Source organism: Arctopsyche grandis, chromosome 4 (assembly GCF_051622035.1).
Source record: "Arctopsyche grandis isolate Sample6627 chromosome 4, ASM5162203v2, whole genome shotgun sequence".
Taxonomy (NCBI): Eukaryota; Metazoa; Arthropoda; class Insecta; order Trichoptera; family Hydropsychidae; genus Arctopsyche; species Arctopsyche grandis.
Window position 1 is genome coordinate 4,677,560 of NC_135358.1, and position 11,123 is coordinate 4,688,682.

The following is an 11,123-nucleotide window of genomic DNA, read 5'->3' on the forward strand; positions in this document are numbered from 1 at the left end:
TGGAAAATTAAATGATGACGCAAAGCACTACCACATTCAGGCGCAGAAAATTTAGGGTTTAAGGGTTGTCAATTCTTCCCTTTAATACTCCAAAGAAATATTTGCAAATGGCAATAACTCTTCTCGAAGATAGTAAGTTGAAACCTAGCATACTTGTAAAAAGGCAGTGGGAAATAAATAGGGGTAATACTTAATATTTAATATTTCCTCATATAAAGGCATCTAAGAAACTTTTTTTGAACTGTTTCTATCAAAACAGATAATTTAATTTCAGTGGGAGTTCCAAACTTAAATCAAATGAATGTATGGCGAAAATAATATACGAACAATAAAAGGCATTTAAAATTACTACTACGTGGTAATACGTCATGCCCGTTGTTGCTGGAGCAGTTGGGACTTTATGTCTCTAATAACTTTGTGAGTGGTAGACATCATCATTTGATGGCTGTACCTCCTGCCCGCATAGTTATTTTTCGAATGGCTCCTATTCCAAGAGCTATTCGACTTCTTAATGAAATCGTTGCTGCCGAGACTAAATGTGATATTTTCCACCTTAGTGAGCGTAAATTGTCGGATATTAATCTAACCCATTTATCTGGTAGTCTGCGCTCATCGTTGTTTTCATGATTGATTGTGATTTTTGGGTGGAATTTTGATTTACTCTCTTCCATTTGGGCCTCACAGGGATGTTTTGTATTTGCAGTTGGTTCTTATTTATTGGAACTGGCTGTAGGTGCAAGGCATTCCTTATATTATATTTTATATTTGATATTTTTACGTATCTGTTATTATAATTGCTATTGTTTTTACTTACCTCTTATACAGATCACATGGTTTTCGTGTTAGTGGTCATTTTTTATATCTCTTATCTCTTATCCGATCGTTTTCATACTTTGCCATATTGCTCATTTTGGCCATCAATATACGTTAATGTATCGTCTGCCATTACGTTGGAGATAAAATATCGTATACAATGCGTATCAAATATCCAGAATCTCGGGCACGGTGACGTCTATGACGGTACGGCAAGCTACCATAATCTATCTTCAACCTTTTCGCCTTGATATGGCCATTTCAGATTTTAATTGTTTAAACGCCTATAATTCACTCTATATTTTATAAAATTTGCTCTATAGGTTCTCGTTATCTCTAATATTTAAATATTTATAGTTTTAACTCTCATATGTATATATAAATTTCAAATTTGGCGTCTAGCTTCATGTAATGTAATACACGATATATGTATATTGATTTTTGGCCAAATATGTCATTTATGATTATGTATAAATGTATTATTGTTTGTGTATATACATATGTTTATATTTATTTTTCTTTCTCTCTTTTCTTTTATAACACATTCCCTTCTTTGTTGTTTTTTATAATTTGTAATTATTTTTATTATTATTATTAGTTGTTTGTGTATATATACATATGTTTTGTTTTTGTTATGTTTATGCTACAATGGCCCAAACTTCAAATAAATAAAATCAATACAGCTGGAGAATTTCCTTCTTTCGTATGATGTTTTACTGTATCATCTCGATTTAAAAATCCAATCACACATTAATATCACCCGAAGAGAAATTTGAGAGCCGGGGACGTACCCTAGTACGTCTCGTAAACAAATCGTTCCCTCTCCTTATCTCTTGGCGCCCTTTTTGATAATACAATTCTCGCGGGCGCGAATCCAACGCCGCAATGTATTATTGCTGAGCTGATTCACCTATTGGGAGCTTAAACTTGCACAAAGCTTAAGGCTTTGCACGCCATCGTAAATCTAGCTAAGGAGACAGCCCCTCCGTGGGTGGCACAACAGAATAAAGGACGATATCAAACTTTAAAATCTAAGTATCTACTTCACGCCGGCGAGCTTCTTTTTCGGACACGAAACTCAACCGAGCGAAATTGAACAATGCGCGCGGCTAACCAACTACCGAGTGGTAAAAAAAAAAAAAAAAAAAAAACCATTTCGAGTCAACGGCACTGGAAAGACGTGAAGAATAGCATTTGGATTTCGGCTTGTATCCAGAGTGATTCATGATTCGACATGGGTAGATATTAGAAAAACGTCCAGTCGCATGTTTAGCCAGCAGCATAGCCATGTCGTTAAACTTCTGCCTAACACCGAGAGGCGCCGGGTTCGATCCCATGAGCTGACCTCGATTGAAAATAGTTTTTCTGAGTATATCTGAGTAGTGCTGCTGGTCAGACAAGGATATTTGTGACTTCAGGTCGATCGTTTCCTATCAGAGTTTGCCAATTTTCTCTGATTTCATTCTTGAAACGGTTGCCGATTAAAAAATGGCTAAAATCCTTCCTATCTACTATGTCACCACTATTTGAGTATGATTAATGTACAATAAAATGTATGTACAATTCATAGATGTCTCATTAATTTGCGAGTTTTCAGTATCTCGTAATTCAGGAACTATGTATTGTTTGTAACTGGCCTGGAAGGCGCATTGGGGTTTACCTGTAAGGCCTTCCTGGTATAAAATGTAATAAAATTGTAATTAAATTACGTTCTAGTCACGTTGTTCTTTATATTACACGAGTTGTTTTACCCGGCTTCTTATTATTATTTTCAAAGTTGGATGTGATGTATGAGTTGAATTTTGATCTTCTCTTTTCCATTTGGGTCTTGTAGGGATGTTTTGTATTTGCGGTTTGGTTCTTATATATTGGTGCTGTCTATAGGTGTAATATATTACCTGCTTTTTATTTTTTATTATTTGATATTTTTACTTTATCTGCTATTATTGTAATGCTATTGTTTTTTTATGATTTTGTATAAATGTAATTTTTGTCTGTGTATATACATACATATCTATGTATATATTTAGTATATATTTATTTTCTCATCTCTCTATTTTTTCGACCATCGTGGCGCATTAGGGACTCTTGTATGCCGCAATGGTTCAAACTTTAACTTAAATAAATTAATTTGTGCCATGATATGAATTACCCCAAGGCGACACATGGTTAAATTAAATTTGTATTACCAATTTTTTTTAAGTACTAACAATTTTTCGAAAATACCACCACATAACACAAACAATAGAAACATATATCGACAATCAACAGATTTTTTGATACAAAGAAAATTTTTGCTTGAAATACATTATGTAGGTAGCATTTTAATTTTATTTTTTACATACATAACACTATGGAAGAATTTTGATTAATGTACATTCTCGCAAAATTTTTTTTATAAAACTCGAAAATGGGTAAAGACTTCCAATTTTTTACAACCGTTCCAATGAAAATCAGATAAATTGGCAACCACTGTAAAACGATGGACCTGTAGTCACAAACCAAGGTCTGGCCAGCAGCAACCAGTGGTACTTGAACCCGTGACAACTGTGTTCGAAAGCATTTATGCCAAGCACTAGTCCATACTGCTTGTTATAAGATTCAACAAATTTGAGATGGTTATAATTCGAATTTGCAAGAAATTGTTGAGGAGAATACCGATTTATTGGATCCGTCACAAAAATTAAGCTAGAAAAATTGGAAAATTATACATATGATATGTTCGATTTGTGTTTTAATAACCTCAAAATCTCACCAGTAGCATATTTGGCCGGGAACCCACGACCCCTCTACTGGTATGCAATAGCTCTACCAATGCATTACGCTCTGGCATTGAGATTATGCATGTTGTCAAATTGTTTCATTGGAAAACCAATAGTTGATACACAATAATATCAAATAAAATCATTTAAACCACCATCTTGATCGTTTATTACGATATAAAATAATAACAAACTAGATTTATAGCTCATTTACACGGAAAATTATCCCCAATACGACGAATATGCCACACTCGAGATTCACAGTGAATCCATTAGTAAGCGTTTCATTAATTTTCATTTAATTAACAATTTAATTTTCCACCGAAAAGTTTGCGTTGTAGTTGTTTTAGTAGTGTCAGAAAATAGTTCACATTCCCAAGAGTGAAGAATAAATGGACTGAAAAATTAAACATCATTAACATGGCAAAAGTATGAACACTTTTTGTCACTCGACGCAAATTTGCATATATACAAATTTGTACATCTCATATTTGTGAATGTTTTACACGTTTATTTCGCAGATTGATTAAACTTCCCTTTACGTATGACCTGTTTTGTATGACCCAAATCAATATTTGTAATAATCAACACAATGCAGCTTATATTTGCCAATGTCCGGTGTTTGATTGTGGAATAATCAGCAGGCGATGCATCTCTCAGACTCTCACATCACGAAATCAGTACGGAAAGGCGTAATGAATACAAGCTCTATGTATATAATTTTCTAATTTGAACTTGACTATAAAGCATAATACACACTTGTTGACTCTCTTCAATGCACAATCTTCGCATCACCTTCAACGTCACGTCCAATCAAACGTCAAACGAAATGGTGTCACTAGTCAGTGTTAACTAGTGACACTTTCCCTACCCCGTCTCATTTCCTTTATTTACACTAATCTTTGCCCCCTCCCTTGCGGAGTTTCACTCATACAGTACATGACATTTCACATTTTCACACCTTTTTATCGTTTATCTACATATCAACATACATAGGTCGATAGATAAAGTAACGAGAAGAGTAAGAAGTATGACAAAGTTATGTCAAAGTGAAATTATATTTCAAGTGAAAATATATTTTCACTGACGTTTACATTTTCAGGGTTGGTTTTATCCATTTAAGATTAGATTTTTAGGGTTGGTATTGCTTAAGGGTAAGGATAGGTTAGGTTAAGTTAGGGTTGGCCCTATTTATTTAAGATTGGGTGGTTAGGGCTAAATTTAAACGTTGTAAATTCGTTGTTTGATACATAAGTCGGTCTCCGTGACGAGACAGAATGTTAAACGACAGAAAACGCAAATATCGGAAGGCAAAGATCGAAAATCGAAAGATCTTAAGTCGAAAGATCAAAATGGTGCATGGTAAACGGTACATACTCACGTACATACTCACGTACATACTCACGTACATACTCACGTACATACTCACGTACATACTCACGTACATACTCACGTACATACTCACGTACATACTCACGTACATACTCACGTACATACTCACTTAATTTGCGCGAGCAGGATACAACAGGAACAAGAGGAACAGGCTTTTCCTCCCGTATTAATGTGCACGCGCAGAATACGGGAGGAGAAGCATGTTCCTCTTGTTCCTGTTGTATCCTGCTCGCGCAAATTAAGTGAGTATGTACCGTTTACCATGCACCATTTTTTGTTGATCTTTCGACTTAAAATCTTTCGATTTTCGATCTTTGCCTTCCGATATTTGCGCAATAATCGCACTGTGTTGAAATTGGAAAATTTTGTGTGAAACGAGACGGATGAGAGTTGCTCAAAACAGTGTTGGATGGGCCTTCATTCAGAAATGGTTGGTGAATCGTTGATAATGATGATGATGATAGTGATTTTACATTCACAATACATACGGTATATTATCATAAATAGTATCTAATTTTTTTTCACATTATTTTTCTTGTAAGTATTTGTTATATTATTTTCGACCATTGTGTCGTATTAGGGATTCCTATAATGCCACAATGGGTCCAAACTTATATAAAATTATCGAATAATAAATAATCTCAAGAACCTACATTGTTTAATATTTTATTAAATACTAACTAAATAAATTGTTTAATATTTTATTAAATACAGCTTCGCTCCTTTCCACTTTTGACAATCTCGTCCGTTTTAACACGGACATAAAAAAAAGTAACTTAAAATATAAATGCAGTCTAATAATGAAAATACGGACGAACTTATTTGAATCGAAAAAAAAAATTATTTACAAACGTCTTTGACCAATCCAACCAATCATAAAAGACTCGACGACAGCCAATCAGAAACGAATTACATTCACCGTTTCGTGCGTGTATAAGATTTTGTGCGTGCTACAATCCCGTTTTAAAAACTATAAAATTAAAGTGAAAAAAGTAATTTTAACCATTTTTTAATTAAGTTGTGAAGGGGTGGTAGAAATATTCTGCTATAATTTTTAATGAGTTGGTTATTTTTTTAACCTCTCTAGCTTCATGTTGGAAACATTCACTCACATACTTCAATATTAAATATGTATGTAAATACTCGGATGTAATATATAAAGAATTTCAAAAGGCCTTTGACAAAGTTAATCATGGTTTGCTAATTTACATATTATCTTAATTTGGAATTCATAGCAATCTACTTAGATGGTTAACTTTCTATATTAATTTGAGAAGTCAATTAGTTACTATAATGGGTTTTTCATCTGCCCCTAGACTAATCCTTTCAAGAGTTAATCCTCTCAAGGTTCCCACCTTGGACCACTTCTATTTATTATTTTTATTAACGATCGCATTCTAGTCAGTGCTAACTTTATGCTGATGATCTTAAGGTTTTCCATCCTATTAATAATGTATCGGATTGTTTAAAATTACAATCCGACATTGATACAATATCCGAATGGTGTAGTGCAAACCTTGTGTATCTTAATATCTCAAAATGCTTCTCATTGACACTTTCCAGAAATCATAATCTAATTAACTGTATTTACAATATTAATAATGAATACCTTATAACGAAAAACTGTGCCAGATTCTAATAGATCGCAAACTGTCATTTAATGAGCATTTTAACCATATAGTCACTAAATCATATAAGCTATTGGGATTTATGTATCTGCCGAGTTGCGAAGCCCTTTAAGAATCCGCATAATCTGATATAGCTCTATAACAGTTTGGTTCGTAGTATGTAATATGGAGTATGCGTCAGTCATATGGTCTCCTTATTACCAAACCCATATAGATCATTTAGAGACAAGCATTTTCTGCGCTATTTATCCCATAAGACTGGTCTTGTAAGCTTGTTGCCAACTTATAGTGACAGACTCTCTTTTTCCAAGATCGCTAGTTTGTCTCATCGCAGAAGGGTTTCTGATTTGTTAATTTTATACAAGATTGCTAATGGTATCCTTGACACATCTGTTTTGAACGAAATCAATTTTAACGTTAATATCCGATTCACCAGATGTAGAAATCTGTTCTATAAACCAATTTGTCATAACAACACTAAATTTAATAGTACAATCGCACGTACATTTATAATATATGTATATGTCGTCTTTACGATAGTATGGATGATTGTCCCGACCTTTTTGCTGACTCTTTCAGTACTTTTAGGGCTAAGGTTTTTGTGGTTGATTTGCTTCTTCACCTTCATTGTCATTCAATGTTTATTAATTTTATTAGGTTTTTGTAATTTTTCTTTTTTGTTTTCTTTATATTACCATGTGGTGCTTACTTTATATGGAATATAATATTTTCATTTATATTACATTTGTATATTTTTTGTCTCACTGTACTGCTTCTTTTTTACAAACCTCTTCTTATTTTCACTTAAGAGCACTAGTCAAAAAAATTTTTGGCTCTTATCCGATCGTTTTCATACTTTGCCATTTTTCTCGGTATGGTCATCAATATAAGTGGAAATGACGTCCGCCATTACGATGGTGATAAAAAATCGTAATAGACACGTTTCAAAACACTCCATCATATTTCTTCTTGACATCTATCGTCCGAATTGATCGTTCAGACTGTTCGTACAGTTTGTTGGTTTTAACCTCTTCTTACTTATTATCCCTTTTCGCCGCCATCTCGCTTTGTCAAATTTTAATTGTTTAAACGCCTATAACTTTTTTTCACTCTATATTTTATTATATCTTATTCTGTATGTGAGCCAATTTAAATAAAATAAATGTATTTCGGTAAGATATCAAAGCAACTTAATAAGTGGAAGTGGTTCAAAATCAGATTACATTTTTTTGGCGGGCAGGAATGTCACTGAAATAACAGAATGAAGCTAATAGAAAACTTGTAAAAATAAAAGGGAAAGCTTTATTTAAATAACAACACGCAAAGCTGGTATTGAAAATAGTTTTTTTGTTGATTGTTGATAATTTGAATCGCCTTACTAGCTTTATAAGGTGGCACACTTTGAATCAATTTAAATTAGTCAAATGTGTCACGACCCCGGTTTGACACAGACACCCCACTCTTCGGCGAGTCCCTCATCCTTGCACGTGTCACAAATATTCACCGTGTAACCATGGAGGCTTTACGCAGTGTAACCTTTTGGGAAACGTCTCTCGGATTATTGCCGGTGCTCGCCCGACAATAGCACGCAAAGAGATTCGAACGAAGCAAGCTCTTCTCACTCCCTTCGCACCCTTCTCCATCCCCACTTTCCAAAATCCAGCTTTGCTTTGTGTTAATTGAAAGCTCTGCTAAAGCTGTGCTAATTGACAAAGTCGGCAGGCTTACGTTGTAAATAATTCCGTCGCCATTCATAATCCCCTAATAAGCACATCAGCACAGACTCCCTTTATGTCAAATGTCGAGCAATACGAGCCGTCAAAGAAGAGCCAAACGACACTTTTGACAGCTCCCTATTGCTTTATGCGAATTGCAAAAGTCGCCTCTTTAAAAGGAAAAAATAAATACACAAATAGACACTGAAAGTCGTGTCTTTTTCATTACAATTTCATTAATTAATTTGGAATCGCTCGCGTTTCTAACACTCGCTATATCGAAACACGTATACTTTTTGTACACCGGAGTGAAAAATGTAAATTTTGGATTTCCCACGAAGAATCTATAGGAAAACTTGCGTCATATCAACGGAGTTGGATAAAAAAAATCATCGATTTTCAACAAAGTTCTGTGCTTCCAATCAAAAGACACAGGACATTAATTGATTTGACGAAAATTTAAGTCCACTCCTCCATAATGTCCATAAATGGGAAATTTTTCGACATATTCAAAATTACAATTAACAATTTTCTACTAAATAGCTTACGTGGAATTGATCGTGTTTTATATAAATCAAAATTTTATATTAAATTTATTTTATAAATCCAACTCTTTAGTAAGTGTATTGAAATAAAATAATATACATATATGTAATTCATAAAAAAAGCCATTATTATAAGAAGGTTCTGCTATGAATCATAATTTAATATCATTAATAACCGTCTAGCACCATCCACTATTGAATAAAATCCTTTCAAAATCTCACATATATTTTCCTTCTCTGGGCTATTTCCATTTTCTTTTTGACTTTTTTCACACACTTTTCGCACTTCATCAGTCTAACATATTTTTGACTACCCAATTTTCTCCTTCATCTTCCATTCAATATTTTGATCAATGAAATATTACATACATACCTATATGTACGTACGTATGTGCTTAAAGTTGCAACCTAACAATAAGTTCCAAAATTTCCATCAAAGTTTCCAAAGCACGATGAAATAAATGCTCGATATTTATTTATTTAATATTCTGTAACTATAATAATTTATTATTTAAATTTTTATTTGTACACAAAACTTTATTATCCAGAATATAAGGTATATAAAATAGTTTTTAATTTTAATAGAAATAAACAACTAGAAATTGTTATTCTAAGCATATGTACAACAACAGAAACATAATAAGGTGTTTAAACAAACAGCACAGCACAGATCAAAGAAAACCGGTTCTGCTTGACATTTATTTACATAATAGTCACAGTGAAGTTACAGAATACTCTAACGCGTCACTGTAACCAGACATATAATATAAGCATAATACAAAAACTATAAGAAAATTAGCGAGACATCTATATATGTTACAGATATTTTTTTTAAATCATATTCAAATAGTGGGTAGGATGTGTTTCGTCAATTTTATAGAGGAACTGCTTCAACAATGAAATTAGATAAATTGGCAAACTCTGATAGGAAAAGATCGACTTGGAGTAACAAACATCCAAGTCAGACCAGCAGCATTAAATAATATAGTCAGAATAAACTCTTTTCAATCGTGGTCAGCTCACGGGATCGGACCCAGTAACCTCTTGGTGCTTAGTATCAAAGCAATCACAAAGCCATGCTGCTGGCTTGTACATGTACTTCTGTATAGTATGAATAGATTTTATATGCTACGACTGTTACATACATATTTGCTGCTGCTATGTGCTGTGCTAGTATGAATATATCTTCAATCGTATCATTCTTAAGCCAACTCACTTAATTTACCATTTGCTTCTGTTTCTAATTGTCGGTACAACGGGGATTTTAATTTTTTTTTATATTTTGATGACTTCGATGTATTTTCAAAAAGTTACAAAAAATATAAGCTATCATATACGTATATAATAGCGCTTTTCTGTGTGTCTGTGTGTGCGTCTGTGTATGTGTCTATGTGAGATAACTCTCGCCGTACTATAATAGTCGTTTCGATTCGACATATGTACATATGTATGTATGTAAAAACACTGCCAACAAAACGTGCGAATATAGTACGAACATACATAATAACAGATCAACAAAAAACTTCTATATATACTGTTTGCTACCAATGCTTCCTCTAAACCATCTATTGAAAATTTATTTAATTAATTATTTTTTCTATTGGTGTTTTATATTGTTTATATGTAAGTAGGTAGGTAGTTTTAACCATTTTTTTTCTTATTAAACAATTAAATTAAATATTATATATTTAAAAGGTATTTGAAAAAAATACGACCGCGTGCCGATCGAACACAAGACCAACACTTTTTTTTTAATTTATAACTTAATAAGCCATATACCATGCGATGGTATTTCATCGGGCACAACACTAGTGTACATACATACATATATGAATAAAAGCGCTTTAATTCTATTGAAAATGATTTAAATCTGAAACTAACAAAATCTTCAATACATATATAGCTTTTATTTAGAAAATATCTTATGAACACATTATGCAGATGAAAGTTCGAATAATATATTGCCTCACATAAAAGCGCATCGGTCGTAAACCATAAACTATACCCATTTATGTGCCTCAACTGCATGGTAGTGCAGTCAAACTGGAACATTAACACGCTCACGTTTTATCATTATCATCAAACACAATGCACTATCAATATAGCGAATTTTCAATTCTAATTCTAAAGAAGCAATACCATGTGTAATAAATAATACAATGATTCAATTAATACACGCATTTTATACAAAGATCATCCACAGTGACATCTATGGAGCCATTTGTGCACCATTTGATAATCAAATTGGTGAACCTTAAGACGCTGAAT